The sequence below is a fragment of the Hermetia illucens genome, chromosome 2, assembly GCF_905115235.1.
Source record: "Hermetia illucens chromosome 2, iHerIll2.2.curated.20191125, whole genome shotgun sequence".
Classification (NCBI taxonomy): Eukaryota; Metazoa; Arthropoda; class Insecta; order Diptera; family Stratiomyidae; genus Hermetia; species Hermetia illucens.
In genome coordinates this window covers 33,487,476-33,507,201 of record NC_051850.1, presented here as the reverse complement: position 1 = coordinate 33,507,201, position 19,726 = coordinate 33,487,476, and the positions used below count along the sequence as shown (strand labels likewise).

The 19,726-nt window shown below is 43.8% G+C and overlaps 1 protein-coding gene across 1 annotated transcript in view; it reads right to left on the bottom strand.

The window, feature by feature from the left end:
* LOC119647886 (tetraspanin-11) overlaps positions 1 to 17,665 on the bottom strand; it is a 72,741-nt gene extending 55,076 nt beyond the window's left edge. Inside the window, exons 1-2 of the mRNA XM_038049180.1 lie at positions 17,432 to 17,665; positions 16,950 to 17,158 (exon numbers count right to left, since the gene is read on the bottom strand). The gene's annotated coding sequence lies outside the window, so the exon portion shown is untranslated. The remainder of the gene's footprint in view (positions 1 to 16,949; positions 17,159 to 17,431) is intronic.
* Positions 17,666 to 19,726: the final 2,061 nt, after the last annotated feature.

Here is a 19,726-nt window from a genome sequence, read left to right as displayed (position 1 = left end):
CTTCGGTGATTAGGACAGAGTATATCTTCTCAAAGACAAATCTGGAAACCATATGTTCGGCAAGGGAATTTCAGGTAAACGTATGATCCAATGATTGGTTCAATTTCCACGCAAGGCTTATACTTATTCATTTGGAAATAAAAGCTAGATTTAGAGATACTTCAACAAGCCTTCGGATCCACACCAACAACTTCCGCAGTAGACGAAGTTCAACCTCAACCAGCAGAGGATACGTGTATGTGTGGTAAAACACTTTACCTTTATTTTTCTTTTTATTTAATTTTATTAGCTTTATAATTTAATTATTAACATTATTATTAGAGAGAAGTCTTTCTCCTCCTCAGCTTGCTTCCCTGCTCGAACTCTACTAAGTTTTGATATGACACCGAAAACAAAACACGCTGTTAAAAATTGTTTTACGATGCGATGGTCACCGCGATTCGCACTTTTGTCCGTTCGACACACAAGTTACTCGTTCGGCCGCAACATTTTACCCCGAGCTGAAACCAAAGGGGGTTCCAGCGAGGAACCTGACGCATGGCTCCCTCAACTCAGCTGCCGTCTGTTTGCGGCGCGCTCCTCTCTCCCTGGTCGCATTTTCTTTCTTGACGAAGCGCTTTAGTCGAGTCAAGGAGCCCGTTTAACCGTTCCCCGACGTTGAGGCATCGCTCGAGGACTTCGAAAAGGCCCTCATAACGTGGATGCAGCAGCTTTCGAGGAGCGTCCGTCCTAATTAGAATATGCGTACAGGGTTCGAGATCCTTGGGCACGTCAGTCACAGTTTTCGTGTGGTTGGCGGATGGTGGTAGCTTCAGCTTTAACATTGCGTCCTTGAGTAGACGCAGCAAACCAGTAGCTGGCGAGTCTCATGTTCTCTTCGCGTACCAGCTCCGCGGGACTTGCAGAAAATTCTTCTCGATTCACTTTCTGGAGGCCAAGTAGAACAAATGGCAGGACCTACGACCAAGAAGAGTCGTCTTGGGCCATTATAGCGGCCTTCAGCGTCCTGTGCAACCGAACATCCCATTGGATTGCGGGTGGTACGCGGTTGTCCAATGACCGTTAAAGCTGAGGAGTTTTCCCAACTCTGGGAAAAGGGAGGACTCAAACTGCATTCCCTGGTCGTTGATTATAATTGCCGGCACACCAAAGCGTGGAATGCATTCTCGACTGAGGACAAGTTGGCGAGGGGACACTTTGTCGGGCTTTTGTCTTAAAGCAAAATTGAGTGGCTTGTGGTCTATGAACAATGTGACCGGCCTGCCTTCAAAGGAATGCCGGAAGTCCTTAATTGCGACGTACACGGTTAATAACTAATGATCATAAGTGCTATAGTTCCGTTGAGAGGGATTCAGCTGTTTGGAGAAGAAGCTCAACGGCTTCCAGATTTGATTCACCTTTTAGTGAAGAGCAGCACATACGGCAATGTCTGAGGCAACGACGAATAGCGCTAGGAGTGCATCTTGCTGAGAAAATTTCGGAAGTGTAGCATTCACCAACTGTTGGTTGCTGGTCTAAAATGCCTGGACAGCGTCCAGGAACCACACAATCAGACGGTAGTCTTTGGTTTTCGACTCAGGCAAGAAGGCGTTAAGGATCGATTGATGATGGGCGGCCTTGGGCAAGAAACGGCGATAGAACTTTAACATGCCCAAGAACCCTCTCAGATCCTTCAAACTTTTTGGAAACGGGAAGCTCGAAATCGGTCGCAGCTTGACTGGGTCCGATTGAATCTCACCTGCGATTTTCTCATGGAACGTGCGCTCCATGTACAGAGATGGAGCTGCCAAGCAGCTAGCCGATACCCCGTCCCAATATAGGGCCACTACAGGAGGTAATGTAGTCAGCATTGCATTCGCCCGAGATTATTACCCTGACTTGACTGAGGTACTCATTCACAGCTGAATCGGCTGGTATCCGTCGTCAAATCATGTCACAAATCCCACTGCCACCAGTGAGAATTGAACCGCGACCATCCGTTACAGCCCTCCGTTACACCTGTAAGGTAGAAATGGAGACCGCAATAACGGCAGCTAAGAGCTAGCAATAACCACAGCAAACAGATGTCCTGGAGATGAAGCATAAACAAATGATCTTCACAGTCACCTGAAGGGCGTTATCATTGATACGGCCACAAAGATACTTGCCGCCAGCAACAAGAAAAGTCGGAGCGGCTGGTTCGACGATGAATGTGAACTAGCAACGGAACGGAAGAATGCTGCATATCGAGTAATCTTGCATTCTCAAAGGACGCGGGCACGCGTGGGGACTTATCACGAACTCCAAGAGAAGCAACTTCACAGGCGGAAAAAGGAAACCTGGAAGAACCAACAGGTTTGTGATCTCAAAAAATACAGGAAGCAACCGCACCAGTTTTACCAACAAGTCAGCAGGATGAAGCCTTACACACCTCGATGCTCATCCTACCGAACCAAAGAGATAAATCTTATTTCCAACAGAATGGAAATATTGGAGCGGTGGGTTGAGTATTTCGATGAGCTGCTCAACAACCAAAATATCAACGAGTTGGAACCAACTGAAGACGAGGACAAATGCTGTCACCACCATGGAAGAAACAGTTCCGGCAATTCATCGGCTTTAAAACTATAAGTCGCAGAGAAACCGATGGAATTATAACCAAATTGGTTAAATATGGAGGCGATCAATTGCACTAAGCGATTCATCAACTGATGCTCGAGGTGTGGGACAGCGAATCAATGAGTGATGACTGGCAGCATGGCATTATCTGTCCCATACATAAAGAGAGGGATATCACGCTATCTTGCTAGGCCGGATAGCCCCATATGCCCATGGCCCATTCCAAAGAGACTTTGCTCCAGGCAAATCAGATTTTCTCTGTGCGGCAAGCGATGGAAAAACTGCTGGAATATGATCATCATTGGCCCATATCAAGGAGGCTTCACTCCAGTCAAATCAGATTTTCTCTGTGCGGCAAGCGATGGAAAAACTGCTGGAATGTGGCCACCATCTTTTGATCGACATCAAGGCCACTTATGAAAACATAGCCAGAGAGAATTCGGTATACCAACAAAGACTGAGTAAGCTGACCCGGACCAAGGGCGAGGCCAGATAAAACAGCAGGATAACTCTCGAGACCATTCAACAACAACGGTCTAAGACAAAGAGATGAACTATCACCCGTCCTCTTTAACCTGGCCCTCGAGAAAGTGATCCGTGATGTTGAGATAAATGCGAGGGATACGATCCTTTTGATGTCCATCCGCCTACATGACGAAATTTATAAGCGATACGACGATCGTCCGGTTGTAGATAAAATCCGGCTCAACAGGTTGCGGTGGGCGGCTCACTTAATCCGTATGGATGAGGATGATCCAACCCGGAAAATCTATAAGGGTAATATCTATGGTGGAAAAAGAAGATAAGAAGACGAGGCAGACCCTACCTGAGATGGAGCGATAGCGTAGATCAAGACACCAAACAGCTTTTAGGGATATCGAACTGGTGGCCCTCGGCGCAAAACCGGGATGTTTGGAGTTTCTTACTAAGGTATGCCTAGACTAGATACCAGTTGTTGCGCCGTTGATCATGATGATGAAGTGACCAGGGATACCCAGTTTAGCCATGGTGCCTTCAATCCAACCCCACTTGGTAAAGTTCCAGTATCTTAAAAACAGATAGGGCCATATAAAGAGGGTACGCAAGGTCATTTTCGGGACTTCGGTAGCAAAGCCAACCTCTGCGTCTTCCGCTGGGCGGTAAGCACTCCTCCCACCATACATGATTCAAATGTGCTTTTGAATCATGTGAGCCTGCCTCTAAGGCTCTAAATTCATCACAGATAAACAATATAAATCTAAGCAGACATTTTCTTTGTCTGCTTAAAAATTAACAACAAAATTGACGAATTTGCCTGTTTTGAAGATGCTCACAATAAGGAAGTCGAAGTGTCTTATTTCAACTCGTTTGAACGATTTTTTCACACACTCCAGTTGTAGCATAAAAGATTCATTGGTTCAGATATATTTGCAAAAAAAAATACAAAATGACATCTATGAATCGAATGTGTTGCTTACTAAACACTTTTTTATTCAAAACAATCTACACACATCATTTTGGGGCGAGAAATTTGCATTAATCCATTAACCCAAGATGTTATTTCCATTAAATACATTGAAAGCGTAGATATATGAAACAATACGAGCAATTGGATAAATATGTATTCAATTTTGGCTGATTAATTTTGTATTGTTTGTGAGACTAATGATGTCATACAAGAAACCCAATTGATTCCAGCTGAAGTGGTTTGCACTGTGTTAATCGATTTCTTTCTGCTACTGCTTCATAATGGACGAAAGTTTTCCAGTAAGCATAGCTGGGAACTGTTTCAACCAACAGATTAAGGCGCCCTCATATCTTAAAACCTAATCATCATTATGAACGATATACATATGTATGTAAGTAACGTCATTAATTCCATTGCACCAAACCAACATATGCGGGTAATTCCGAAAGCCACGTAATGTAGAAGTTTATCTAACTCAACAGAGGTTCTTTGGGGCTGAGCGCTTCCGATCATAAATCTCCTTCATTTGCGGACATCGGATAAACTCTGCTGGAATCTATAGCTAAAATCTATAGTTTGGGTGACTGGCCAATGCTGGGGTTATACCACTTCGAAAGCGAAGCAACGATGACATGTCATAATAATTGTAAGGTGTGCACATGAAAGTACGTTGCTGCTGGCGGTCAGTTATGGGAACCGCTAATGGAATCTCCGATAAGTTTATAAAGATACAAGCATGGGAATCTAAGGCAAGTGTTGATATGGCCCCTGTGAAGCTGCAGACATTGGAAAAGTGCGCTCTAAATGCGGGACCTATTCGATTACATAGTCAGTGCCATATCTTTATTTGTTTGTATAACGAAATTGAGCAAATCAACGCTAAAATGCTTGAAATATCGACCATTGCCAGCCACCTGTTGCGCTCCTCACCCGGTGAGCTACGTAATATCACTTCATGATTGAATAATAAGCACAACTCCCAGCAAGTATGCTCCAAATTTAATGAGCATTTTCAATTATCACACCTCACGCACAGGTTTTCCAATGATATCATGCCCTCAAACGTTTGCACTTCAAGAGCACGAGTCTGATGTATAGTCACGATTTGACTAGGCTAAATCTTTCTCAAATACTCAATAGATAAATCCGCACCAAACTCGTATATGTATGATACTTATTGTGCGGCAAAACACTTTCACCTTCGGAATCTTAGTGGGTTTTGTTGTTGCCTTCCGTACTTCAATCCACCAGTTCGGGTCATGTTCAGTACACATAACGTGCACACCTTCATTTAATAAAGGAAAAGGTAATGAACAGCATCCACTAGTTCTCTAGCGTGTGAACTATCAATGGAGATATTATTACATCTTAAATTATAACACAGTAAGCTGAAAATTATGGGCATGTTAGATGATTTGGGGCCCATTTCAGGGAAGGTTGTGCATTATTTTCTTTAAAAAAAGATAGTAGTTGGTTTCCATGGAGTTTTAATGGCTTAGCTCACTATAAATTCAAAATATTTTGTTAATTCCATGTAACATAAAATATATAATGATAGTCGTGGGAAGAAAGTATGAAGAAAGTCACTGGAATTATCATTTGTGGGTGTACTTTGTGGGTGTGTAAACATAACATCTAAACATGTTTCCCCATGTGAACTCTCACTTTACTTATTTCAGTTACTTTAGATAAATAGTTTAAACTAGGAAATTGTATTCAGTAGGTGAATTAAGCAGAGAAAGGCCGACAAAATTAGTAAAGCTCCACAAGCGCCTATGCAGGAACTACTGTTTTGAAAGATCCTTACAAAATACTATGGATCGTCAATCATATAGTCTTCAAAGTAATATTTTAAAGAGCTTCTTCTCTTCTGCTTTTTCCACTTCTAATACTTTGGAAAAGGATCTTTCCACAGGTGCCCATTCCAGAGACCCCTTTGGTATGCCTTACAGGCCTTCATTCTAAGCCCTTCATAATCGGTGTTATCTCTCTTCACATACTCTTGCTTACTACACATCGAAGACTGAAAAGTAATATATCAGGTTTATCTGCTTTTTATACTATTAGATAAGTACTCAGTGACCTCTTTTATGGGGTTTTCGCTGTAATTTTTTTTTCCAGCTCTTTTTCAATTTTTTTTTTTAAGTTCCTACAACCGTTTTACTGATTATTATAAACAAAACACAAAAAAGTAACAGACGATATCCATAGGGGTCGTTAGAGCAGTCAATAGTTTCCTGCGGAAGCTCGTCGTATACCGCTGAATTGGCAGCCGGAGAACGCCAAGGTCGGTGCGGCCCCGTCTTACATAAATGTAATTTCGTCAAATATTATCCAGATGTGAACGGCTAGTAAAAATCGTTGTTGGAGGGACTCCAGATGAGAGATAACCAGGCCGAGCAAATAGCTTCCCATTTTCTCAAGCAAGTGACATTAAACTGTGGTGAGGATATTGACAACATTTCGACAGAGCTTCTCGCATTCAGCTTTAATTTACCGTCTCGAAAAATTTGATCAGCCATTCATAAAATGATTTGCGCTTAGGCAGGTTGCATTCACTCCTTGGTGGGGTATAACGCGTCAACCACACCTGCGCGCCGGCACTCGCGCTTACATGAAATGTGCTTCAGATCTCTCAACGACTTCCCGGGACATTGACATTCCTCCTCAACTGTTCTGCGCCAAGCGGCCTTGGAGCGGCCCACTCGTCGGCCATCCTGGAAGGGTGGATTATATTGCATCGCATAACCCGCAATACAATTGTCACCCCTTCTTAATGTGTGACCTATCTACTGCCACTTCCGTCTTCCTATCACATCGCATACGAGTGCCAAGCTTACGTACCGAGCAAGTTTTTCGTTTGAGATAATATCAGGCCAGCATACTCCTATGATATGACAAGTATTGACGAAAGCTTTTGAGTAACAGTGGAATTCCACCTGCATGTGCGATGGGAGTCGCACACAGAAAGAGCACTAGCATAGAACCATCTCAACTTGATCTTAGCGTTGAAATAACTCGATCTCCAGGCATTAGGCAGGACAGTGAAAGCGGATTTAGCACTGTTAATGCATCCAGTTCAGTGCCATCGTCCGCAGAAACCACACTTCACTTAGATATACAAATTGGTCGATGGTTTCGATGCTCTGCCCATTAATGCCAATAGGGAGGCTGCGATGACCCGTTGGACTGAGAACCTTGGTTTCGTTGGTGTTTATCTTCAGTCCAACTCTACTTACCTCTCTTTCCAAATCCATTCGCCAAGGTCCATGGTGGGAGAACAGACAGATGTCATCGGCGTATTCGAGGTGTTTGAGAAAAAATGTCATCGTCCATTCCCCGGAGAGGGACGCATGAGTAGAGCTCAGTAGAGATTTCAGTCCCTTCCGTTCATCGATCTGCTTCCACTATTCCGCAGTCGGCCAAATCTTATGAAACCCCTTCGGGACATAGCCGACGACCTGTGTACCACCCGAGGAAAGCCCATTTTTTATGGCAGCCCAATACTCATCGATATTCTCAGACGCATAACTCAGTAGATCTGCGCTCGATCAGCAAGATAGTTCTCCCAATGTCGAGCGACAGTTGATCCGTATCCGTGGTCGATGTTGAACTTAGGAGGCCGCAGCTCTCCACTCCTGCGAGAAATGGCGGACGCAACATGCAAGCGAACGTAAGCGACCATCAGATGGTAATCCCTTTCGAGACCGATGTCAATGCCTCACCTGTTATGCACATCTAGAAGACAACTACTAAATCTACCGCTGATCGCGAAGTGGTCGATCTGATTGCTCATAAGACATTGGTCAATTGAGACCAAATTGACCTAATAGCAGGCTTTGTGCTCGAAAAGTGTTCCACCGTTGACGACGCCAAGATCGTGCTTCTCCAACACTCGGACATGTATTGTCAAATCCCACCTTAGTATTCAGATCACCCATCACGATCACAATGTCACCTTTAGGAATATTCCCCTGCACCACGTTTAAATGCTCATAGAAAGCGTCTTTCTCCACTACATCGGAAGTCTCCGTTGTTGCGTAACATTGTACAATGGTGATGCTCCTTAACCTAGTCCGAAATCTAGCAAAAGTCTGTCAGAGACCGACTCCCAGGTCAAGAGGGCATGCCTTGCCGTAACCGCCAAAAGTAAGCGGACACCGGATTCGTGTCTGTTAACACTTGTCTTTCCAGAAACCAATCATAGTCCGTATTTGATATCCAAAAGTCGTTGCCGTAAGGTCGGTTCCTATCCTAGCAGTAGAATTTCAAAATCTGCAGGTTGCTAGCTTACAAATTTCTATCGTTTTTAGTCACCTCTTACGGCAAGCAGGGAAAGTTTTAAGTCTCAACTCACAGAGTGACATCCCCGGATGAAGTACAACCGGAATGTCTGGTCCAATATAAAGACTTCAAAATATTACTAGAATAGAATTTATATTATTGGAGAACCCCCGCAATATCGAGCATGCACTGCATGATTTGAACCAGGCTATGTAAAAGTCCATGTTATTTGTATAGCATACTGGTCCCAATACCAGATAAAGGAGGAGTGTTTGAGGCAACGTACTTTGTTCTATCCTCAGTCAAATGAAAATCAAATGCTGAGATCAAGGAAAAAGATAAATAATAATAGTTCGGATTACTCCACAATGCCCGCGACAAGCCGACCAGGAAAATGCATCCAATGCTGTTAAAAACAAAATGATTACATTGAGTCATGAGCCTCGGAAAACTGCTAGGACCTCAGTGTGCACGGCAGAACGGACCCGATCCTATCAAGAAATAGACAAAGGTTTTTGGCACACGGAGGGCGTCAGGACGCAAGTAAATTAGTCCGAGCAAAGCAAATACGTGTATGCACGCTAAACACTGGTACCCTTACTGAAAAGGCGGACAAACTCGCAAAAGCCCTTCGGAAAAGATATATCGATCTCTGGGCTCTACATGAATCCCATTGGTGCCAGAAGCTGCGACATAGAACGCGAACGCGTAAAAATGGGTATATTTTGGTAGCCTACACGCTCAATACAGTGTTAGCATTACCATCTCTGAGGGTTTCCGGGATGTCATTAAAAAAATGGAACGATCGTACTATTCACTTCTTCACTGCATGCACCACAGACAGGTCCACGACACGTGGAGCTGATTGGCACGTTATACTCAAAGTACTCTTAAGAGGAAAAAGAGGGAGATGGATAAGACAGGTGCCAAGGTAGCTGAACCTCCCTGAATCCACGGAGTTTTGCTTCTATACTGAATAGGCCTGGCCTGAGGTAGTGTGTCAAACAGTTCTGGGTAAGAGTCCTGGACGCTCCAGGAGGGTGTCTTAGCTGGTAGTCTGTCTGAGACCGGAGTCCGGCACTTTATGCGTAAATGCATTTCACCTCCCTACTCCAAAAAAAAACAAAAAATTTCTGATTGCAAAGCCGTTTCCTATTCGTCCTGCGAATCAAGCCATCGATAAAACAGCATGAGAAAAACACTTGCTCATCTAATGGTGACGATTTCGTGGGAAAAAAGAAGAAATGATTTCACTTATGCAATTGCCAATCATACGAATGTCGAAGAACCGTGGAACCAAGCTAAATGCACGATCCACAAAGCAGTCCATGCTACCTTCTGGGTTACCAAGCCCAGTTAGTGGTTCATTAAACGAAATTGGACAGAGAGATCAGAATCGACTTGTCAAAAGCCGACATCAACGCCCACAGGATATCGAACACTTCGATATATAAGAACGGTGCTTCATTTGCCGCGAGAGATAGATGACGAAATATTCAAGCAGATTTCAATGGAAGAATTTGTTCATCTTCGATATTTCGGCCGATATTTCGGGCAATTGCCACTGAAGTCAAGGAAACCTTAAAACAAATGAGATCGTGGAAAGCAACAAAACCTGACGACATCGCATCTGAACAGGGTCCCACTACTGTGGCTCATGTTTCTGTCGGTGTACATCAAGGAAGCGCCTTCTTACTACTCCTCTTTATTCTTGTTAAGGACCCTGACCCACGAGACATCCAGCGTCCAGTGCCCTATGTACTGCTATATACAGATTGTGTTTTCCTAGCGTCTTATAGTAGAGCTCATCTAGAGCAACTTGTTCAAAAATGTTATGATCGCCAAATTGAATCTTCATAACACAGAATCTTTTAACGACCGATCCTAATGAAACAGGCACTGTCAGGCGCAATAACCTGATCAGAACTGAACAATTTAAATATCTCTGGTCAATGCTTTCAGCCAACGGAGTACTATGTTATGAAATTGCACACGCATTAGTACAACCTGGATGAAATGGCGTTCCACAGCTGGTGTTCTTTGCGATCGATGTATCAACGAACAACACATGTTACGAAAAGGCTAGTTCCATTCGGTTGTAAATCTAACTTTGGGTCCTACATGTTCTGAAACGTCAAAGAATACTACTTTCAGAGCAATCATCAGCCAATCGACTTGGATCTAAAGAAAAACCTCCGAGAATGAGGAGTACATTAGGTCGGTCTACAAAAGTTATTGACGGGCAAGCATTTATGGAGAGAGCGTTGAATGCATTACGACGACATCAAACTCATCTAAGTATGCTATGCTAAAACGTTATACTTTCCTTAGTAGATCTAACTGCTGGAGGAACAGTAAATTTGCTGATCTTCGATCGACATGAAGTAACCCGGAAAGCAATCATGGAGAACCATCTGCAGGGTTGTAATGGAAAGATGCAAAGGTCAAGCAAGCTGGTAAACCTCTTGATGACCTATAAGCCTATTGAACAATATGGCGAAGATTGGTGTACCCAGCTACTTAGTTACTTTTATCTATAGCTATTTAATAGGAAAGGGGTTTTAGTGCGACATGGTTTAAAGGCACAGGAATTAATTGATTACAGGATTGTTCGAATTATCGTTCACAAAACAATAATAAAAAAAAAGATTTAATCTAATTTATTATAAGCCAACATTTTGCCGGATTTCTATGCCTTGGAGGACATAGCGGTGATTGCTGTTGCAAAACATCTCGCGGACATGGAGTTCTATTCGCAGAAGACAAAGACGCGTAAGGAAACGAAAACTTAACTGCTTTCACCACTGCAACAGTATTCCGGAGAACCTGGAACATGTCTTCTTCTAGAGCCTAGGAAGACATTGGGAACAAAAGTACCGAAAAACGTAATTGGGAAAACGCTTGCATGCCAAGAGGACTTTAATGCAATTAACCACATAGTGGCGGGCACTCAATGTACGCTCAGAGAATCCGAATGGACGAATATACATTATTCGCGAATTACACGTGGGAACTATACATGGACTGAACAAATACAAAAAAAGAGACAATAGAGGAACAAGAGGTAGTGGTGCCATGCGCTTCATCGGAAGATGAGCTTCTAGTACATCCCGCCAGGAGACAATAGCTGTCGAGGGCAATAAAGCCGGTGCCAGCCATAGCACCGCAATGCTGAAACCAACAATAGGGACTTCCGGGAGCGAAGCGGAACACGCACCTGAGGTTTCCAGCCTAGAAATCATTGTAGTCGAACTGGATAAAAAAGTACTAGCCACAGTACTCCTACCCCGAAACTATCGACGTCAGGGATCCCCCTAGAACAAAAGAGGATAAAAATGCCGGCCACCGAAAGCCAGCGGAGGAACGGAGATCTATTGAAGTCCTGCTCATGAGCTAGTATCAGAAAACCATACATAATCTCAGTACGCCCATGAGCTACTTACGGGTGATACTGGGAGAAGGGTAATTTCGGTGCAAACAAACTGGCGCCGCAGGGGTCGATCAGCGTTATGGTGAGACTATTGGATATGATCATCGAGCATCTCTTGGACCGGAAAATGAAATAGGCGGGGTGGGAGGGGCGGTGGTTAAAGAGAAGAAACCCAAGGTAAAGAGCCAAATTTTCAAATTAATAGAGAGCGCTTGAAAACTCTGGAAAAGACGAAATACAAAGTGCAATTTGCGCCTACGAGCTGCTGGAGGAGATGAAAATAAACGGTCCGACGAGGACTGATGATCCCCTTACGCTAGGAAATGATGCTAAGAGTAATACAGATAACTCTGTAGCATCCAAAGCGTCGCTCAATTAATCTACTGGTCTTCCTTCGATAGGAATACATTGCGGATGCATTAATACAGGAGCCCTGGATGGGAGGAAGCCAAACCATCAAAGGACTTCTAAGTAAATATTACTATTATTCGGAAGACAAACACGCTTTTCTATGTCCGGACCTGAGTTCCAGCGATCCAGCAATAGTCAAGCTTCATCGCAACCATCGCAGCAAGGAAGACCAACCAATTGTGCGAGGCATACACTTTGGGACAATTCGGAAATCGATGAAAGAGTCTCTCTCTGTCTCTATCAGTGTATAAGAAGGGCAGTACACCAGCCTTCCCTTTTCCCAGGCCGTGGAACAGTGTGTGACAGTTAAGAAGAGTTCCTTGACAGTTAAGAAGAGTTCCTTGATATCACCCTACTAACCGACAATGGGACATTCAAGGTGCAGAGCTAGAGAATGTCTGACCAAAAATCCTTCTCAGATCGCAGTTGGATACTTTTCAGTCTAAATCTTGCTGAATAGGTATCCAACCCTTTTAGAGCCTTCAGAAATAAAGTTTCCTCAAGTTGTCCAAATCTGTAACATTGGGGCTCTAGAAAAAGCCTTCAAAGAACCATGAACTGCAAAATATATCAAAAAGACATTGTCAAAATATGAATGGAATGAACATCTGTTAAAAGTAACGAAGCTGACCAGGATGGTCTTCAATATCAGCTACGAACACTAATACCGGAAGGTATAAAAGGACGACCTCAAAAGGCAGAAATCGCGCATCGACACTACCAGGACCCGACTTGCAGATCCATAGCAGGAAAAAAATGGGGTTGCAGCCCGAAGATACTACTTTGGATATATACTGCAATAGTAAGGTCAATGATTACCTATGGAGCGGTAATCTGGACAGAAAGAACCCGACTCAGCACACAAGCCAGGGAATTACATAAGCTCCGAAAGCTGGCTTGCGTGTGTATCAGTAGGGCAATGAGGACATGCCCAACGGCATCCCTGGAGGTCCTTCTGGGATTAACCCCTCTCCATCTGCACATACAGATGCAGGCAAGGAGATCAATATTCAGGATGGCCGGTAGTATGAGTGAGGCGGAGGGCTGCCTAAATCAAAGGAAGATTGATAGTCTTTCTAGGCGGTATCCCGAATTACTGATACCGAGGGACAACATGACAATGAGGTTTCACTTCGATAAGAAGTTTGAAACACGTTAGAATAACAAGGTAAACTGGGAGAGCGTGGCTGCGACATACGGCTTAAACCAGCAACTGATTACTTGGTACACTGACGGATCCCTCACAGCAGAGGGAGCGGGTGCCGGTGTCATTGGTCCAAGGAAAATGTACTTTCAGCCAATGGGCAGGTACACTAGCATATTCCAGGCGGAAATATACGCCATAGACAAATGTGCCTCCTTTAATCTGCAAAGGAACTACAGGGGGCAGAACATAGCTATTCTCACCGATAGCCAAGCAGCGATCAAGGCACTTAGGTCCAACCAGGTGAACTCTAAACTGGTATGGGAATGCCCACTCGGCTCGTCCAACAAGGTCTGGATACTTTGGGTTCCAGGCCATGCTGGGTTGAAAGGCAACGAGGCAGCGGATGAACTAGCCAAGAAGGGAGCAGGGACGCCTTTACACGGGCCAGAACCCTTCTGTGGAATCGGAAACGGTTTCATGGCTATGAATCTAAGAAATGAAGAGAAACGGTTGAAGGAACTATATTGGGCGGGCCTACCAAGGATGGAGCAGTCCAGGGTGCTTATTGGGGGATACGAACCCATGCGTACAAAGGATTGCTTAAACCTCTCCAAAAAGAACCTCCGAATGGAATTCTCACTGGTCATTGTCGGCTGAACTAACATGTCACCTAGGGAAGCTAGGGATATCTACGAACACTGCCTGCAGGTTTTGTGAGGAGGAGGACGAAACCTCTCTCCGGCACTTGTGCAAAGTAGGTCGATACATCTGAGAGAACACTTAATACCAGATGCAAAGCTGAAACATCTTGAAGTGGGGAACATACTAAAGTTCCTAACGGTTACAGACCTGCTTGAGATACTATGATCAATAGGTACACTATAACCAGTAAAAGGTGCACAATAGTTCTTCAAGGACGTGGTGCGACTTTCCCTTAACAGAATAATAATACTACCAGGACCCGGGCTAGACTATGAGTCTGCAAAACGTAGTAAGATTCTGATCAGAGAGTATAGGAGCCCATCCTTTCTTAAAAAACCGGTAGGCTCCTTAACGGAAGCTTCTGGTAGGCCTTGGAGCTGCTAATCCGTACAGACTTTTCCGCCAGCGAGGAGGACTGTAACTTAAAGCATTGCTTCAAGGGTATGCAACCCTCCCCTTGTGAGATTATCAAATCGGAAATTATTAAAATCATAATATCAGCTGGGCAATAAACAGCATCTCCGCATACAAATCCCCGGGCAGAGGTAGCAGTGATGCTCCAGAAATACTCAGAAAGGGTTGGGCCGGGGTTTGTAGAGATTTACCGAAGCTGCATTTTTTTCGGATATGTATCGCACTCCTGAAAATGCACGCGTGTCCTTTTCATACCGAAAGCGAGCAGGCAGGAGCCCACGAGGAAGAGCCAAGAAGAGCCAATCATCCTCACCTCTTTCATGTTAAAGACCGTAGCGCACGTCCTGGACATACACTTAACGGAGAGGACGTCCTCTCAGGTCATTGCATGATTGAGCAGTGGCTACACGAGAAGGAATATTTCCTAGCTGCCTTCTTGGATATAGAGAGAGCATTCAACGACATTTGTACCAAAGCCATCATGGAGTCTCTAGCCAGAAGAAAATTGTAGTGGTACCTTAGGCACCGGATAGCATCCAATATCCTAAGAGCGCGGATAATCCAATCTAATCTGGCAGGCAACCACTTGACCAGAGCTTTAAGCAGAGGGACACTCCACGATGACGCCATTTCTCCGGTGTCCTGATTTATAGTTCTGGATGAAATTCTTCGTATATTGGACAGGAGCGGGGTGAAGATGACGCATATGCTGACGACTTAGTGATATTGGTGTCTGGAATGTTTCCCTCGGTTATGATTGAAATTATGAAGGGGGCTGGGGTGGTGTGCATATATCCAACCAAAACAGAGCTCATGCTATTTACCACCAAGACAAGGAACTCGAACTCCATCTCCCCCAGCTAAATGAACAAATATTGTTTTTTCGCCAATGTAAGGTATCTGGGTGTGATCCTAGATCCTAATTTAAATTGAAGATTGAGCATAGAACTGACAGTTAAAAATGTCTGTATAGCCATCTAGCCCGGTAAGAGGTTGTTTGTTAGAAAGTGAGGTCTATGGCAGAGGATGGTTCTTTGGGTGTACACAGCTGTAGTTCGACCCATCCCTACGTAGGGTTTGTTGGTAAGTGTGGTGACAGTCGCCGAACAGGAAGGATAATAGAATCAAGCTTAGTAGGATTCAGAGAACCGCGTGTGCAGGTGTTACTGCGTCTCTGCAGTCCTCCTCCACAGATGTGCTCAATGTACTCCTGCACATCCTCTTCATGCACCTCCATATTAAATATGTTATTACGTGAATTCAAATATGGAACAGTGAAACCCTATGGCCATAGTAGTGTCCCAGACGAAGTACTGCCGGATGTCTGGGCATTCCCAATGGACTAAGTCGCACGCAAGCTGAGCTTCACGAGGAACTTTACTGTGGGTTTTTTCACCAGGGAAGAGTGGATAACCGGTCTCGAGTTGCAAGGTCCAAAGTGGTCTGCGAAGTCGGTGCGGGGTTCGACAATACAGTGTGACTAAGCCATACGATCTCCATGGATTCTATAGTCTGTCTACATACCCATTCTGACCGACAGCCAGGCTACATTTCCATTGAAATTGCTCAGCTGCGGACGTTAAGTAAGCAATTTTTTAGACACCTCAAAAAGATCTCTAGTTGCAGGCTAGCGGCGCTGCTATCCTTCGTGAATGCTACAGGCTGGTGCTTATTATTTGAGTCTGCTGATTCTGCTCCTTTGTTCTTCACACGTCAGTCATGATCTTAAGAGTTTGTGGCATCAAAACAACGCACCACAGCGCTAATTGGGTTCCTCGGAGCGCCTACCGATAGGAAATTCGATTTGCCGTTTCATAGCTCTGAGGGCGCGCATCGCATTCAAGGCACCTCCCATCGAAGCAGGAATCGTTATTGCAGGAAGAGTTCCAATTGATGCACTTGACCTCAAAATACGTCGGTGGAAGTACCAGCTCTTTTGCATAAATTAATAAATTATCGCAGCTCAGCTGTGTGAGTCAGATTTTGAAAATAAGAACAAGCAAACGGAAAAGTTCGCAACAGATCTCACAAAAGGTATGACTGTCAAATTACCTTTTTGGCATTCAGGAGCATTCAGCCTGATATCAAAAATTCCGGAACCACTTCAGTATGAAAGCTATGTACATACAACGAGTATTTGAATGATATTGTCCACCATACAATTAATCACCGAAGTTTCTTTAGAAATTCCAAGGGTAACGAATTCCAGTAGCATTACTATTAAGTTTCAATAAATGTTCATAAACCTCTGAGTCATTATTATTCATGGTAACATGCATATTTTTGAAGGTTTGTTACTACTACAAAACTGCCAACTGAAAAAACATTAAAATGGCCGGTCAATGCAGCGCGTCCATAATATTTGTAGCCGAAAAACCTGATTACCAGCCAGAAACTGAGAAACGCTATACAGTCCCCAAACCGGTATTCGAGAAGAAGTTACTGGACTCAAAAAGATACTATCCCTCAGTGCATATGAATATCTTTATACAAAAACAAATCATCTGTTCACTCACCTTGTACTCCCTTAATTCAAATGAGTTCCTCGAAAAGAGCCCAATTTTGACGATTTACCGATGATGCCCCTTTCGTTTTCAAATCACGCAAACAAACCACACCTAAATGCCGGAGCCGCAGAAAAATTTTCCTTTCGTTACGATGTAATTCTGCCGTACAATTCGAAGATACCGAGCTTTATGACGCGCTCTATGTACACACTGAACACCTTATGAATAATAAAAATGCAATTTTATTAAATTCCACTGGAAACCACTTACATGAATAATATTTAAAATGTTTATCAATTTCAAAACAAAAATTTCCAAGGAAATTAGTCACACTTTTCCGCATAACAATTTTTAAAAACAATTTCCAGATTGTCTTATTAATGCAAGGAAGTGATAATGGTCATTAAAATGCATGAATATCTTTACGATCAGTTTAAGATACAACAATGGAATCCGCTTCGTTTTAAGAGAATTGTGACGATTGAAACTACCTCGGCCCTTCCGTAAAGCCGTTCGCTGAGTGCTGATCGAGGAACCTGCTTTTTGCAAATATCTGGTTGATACCCCGCGACTTCGGATTTAAATTGGATCAAGTTAGCCCGCCTAAAAGCGATTCCCCGATACTGTTTCGAACTCGAACTGAAAGCGACACTCGCTACCAAGATTGCTAGACATCAACTAACTGAAATATTGTTGTCTAGTCCGGTTACACCAATTCTACTGGAGTCCTCAACAGCCACTCAATAGCAGTCGCATGTTTGCGTAATACTCTGCAACCTGTTCCGTTGGTGTTAACAATGGGAAACATCGCTTGCTAGTTCCCCAGCTCCCCCATTCCGGCAGTGCTGGTTAAAGTTGGGGAAAAAGATTCTTTGACTAAGTTATTTGAGTCTGTTACAACATCCAAGTACAGTGTCGACGCTAAGTCTGCAGCCACTAGGTGGAGACCCATGGGCAAAGAATGGGGAAAGCGTGGGATCGTCTTTTTCGGATTCAATGGAGTAGCACCTATGCAACTCGGCAAATATTTGTCAGTTAAACAGAGACCAATTTTCCAAATTGTCTGCCGGATTGGAGGTATACAGATGGAGACGATATTGCACCAGTGAGCATGAGGAGCCTCGACATTGAACCATCTGATCGATATTGTGTGATCAACAGCACTTTAGAAGTGTCTCCTCCATTGGGAGGGTACTTCAAGCTTCAAGTAACCGAGCTCCATCATAAACAAGTCTCCCGCTAGAAAATCGAAACCTCCAGCGCTTCACAAACTGTACCGTGATTCAATAGATTGAATGGTACCCAAATAGATACTCAACGATCGATTCGAAGATACATATCTTCCAGCATCACCATCATTGGCACATCTCTACTGGTACTTACTTTCCAACATGGATTTCACATAATTGCGTCCATTGCATAAGAACCCATATTTGCAGCATGCGTAGGCTATTCATCTCATTCAAGCATCAGATCTTGTGTAAGAATTGTTATTTAAGATACAACACAATACCAGCGCGATCTGCCGATGGCCAAATTGTTTACTATTTCCACTCGTCTTCAGTTGATTGAATCGATCATATTTACTTTTGCGAGCTTACATATTACACTGAGTACTAACGAAGTATGACAATGAACTGCGGGGAAGGTCACTTGCTCATTATTGACGAAGTATTGCAACTCGCTCTCAACAGGGTAAACAGCATTTTACATTCTGTCTATTGTTAAAAGATACTGCCATGAGAATCTTGTAGATTTTCAGCGAAATCACGAAATTTTTCCGCATAAAAAATATCAGTAAGAAATGGATAAATAACTTCCGACTTGAAGGTGAAGCAGAAATGAAGATAGATTGCGAGACGCAATATTTTCCTACTGAGGAGCTGTAGTTGCTGGAGGTGGTCTTCATCACCTTGGATACAATTTGCATGGAGTAAATTTTAGGAATGTTTTGCTTAGAAATGATAATTGAATTACGAAATGCTAAGCTCTGTCACTTCCCCTTTCGCAATAGTTCAACCCTAAAGAAAGACTGACGGTTTCGTCCAGGATAGAATCAACTCATCAGATGCTGCCTCACCTAAGTAACGTGACCAAAAGTGACAGCAGGTGGAAAACGCTCCTCTATATAATCGCAAAAACACGACAAGGATGCGAATTAAATCCAAGTTTAAACCGTCAATAGTTTGAGCCATGCCCCAAACGAGAGGTCTGTGGACCAAAAAACGTGAGAGTACGAGAGCGATCCGATCAGTACTTGGCTCTTTAGAGGCCAGCAACATCTTCTTTTTCTTCAGCCTTTGTCCCGTTCACAAGTGGGGTCGGCTCGTCGTGATCGGTTTTGCCATTTCGCTCTACCAAATGCCTGATCTGGATGCAATCTAGAGGCTTTTAAATCCTCATCCAGTGTATCAAGCCACCGTTGTTTAGGTCTGCCTTTTGGCCGCTTACCGTTGACTTCAATCTTCAGACCAATCTTGGCAAGTCAATTCTCGTTAGCGCGAATTGCGTGACCATACCATCGAAGACGCCTCTCTCGCAATTTTTCTACGATCGGTGCAACCCCATATCGATCGCGAATATCCTCATTTCGGGTGTCATCAAAACCTGCCACGCCACTAGTCCAACGCAACATCTTCGTCTCCATTACTGCAAGACGCCGTTCATTATCTTTTATAGTTGGCCAACACTCAGAACCATAAAGGGCGACAGGACGGACGACATTGCAGTAAATTTTAGATTTGAGACGTTCGTTGATACGTCAATCACAAAGAACACCAGCTGTG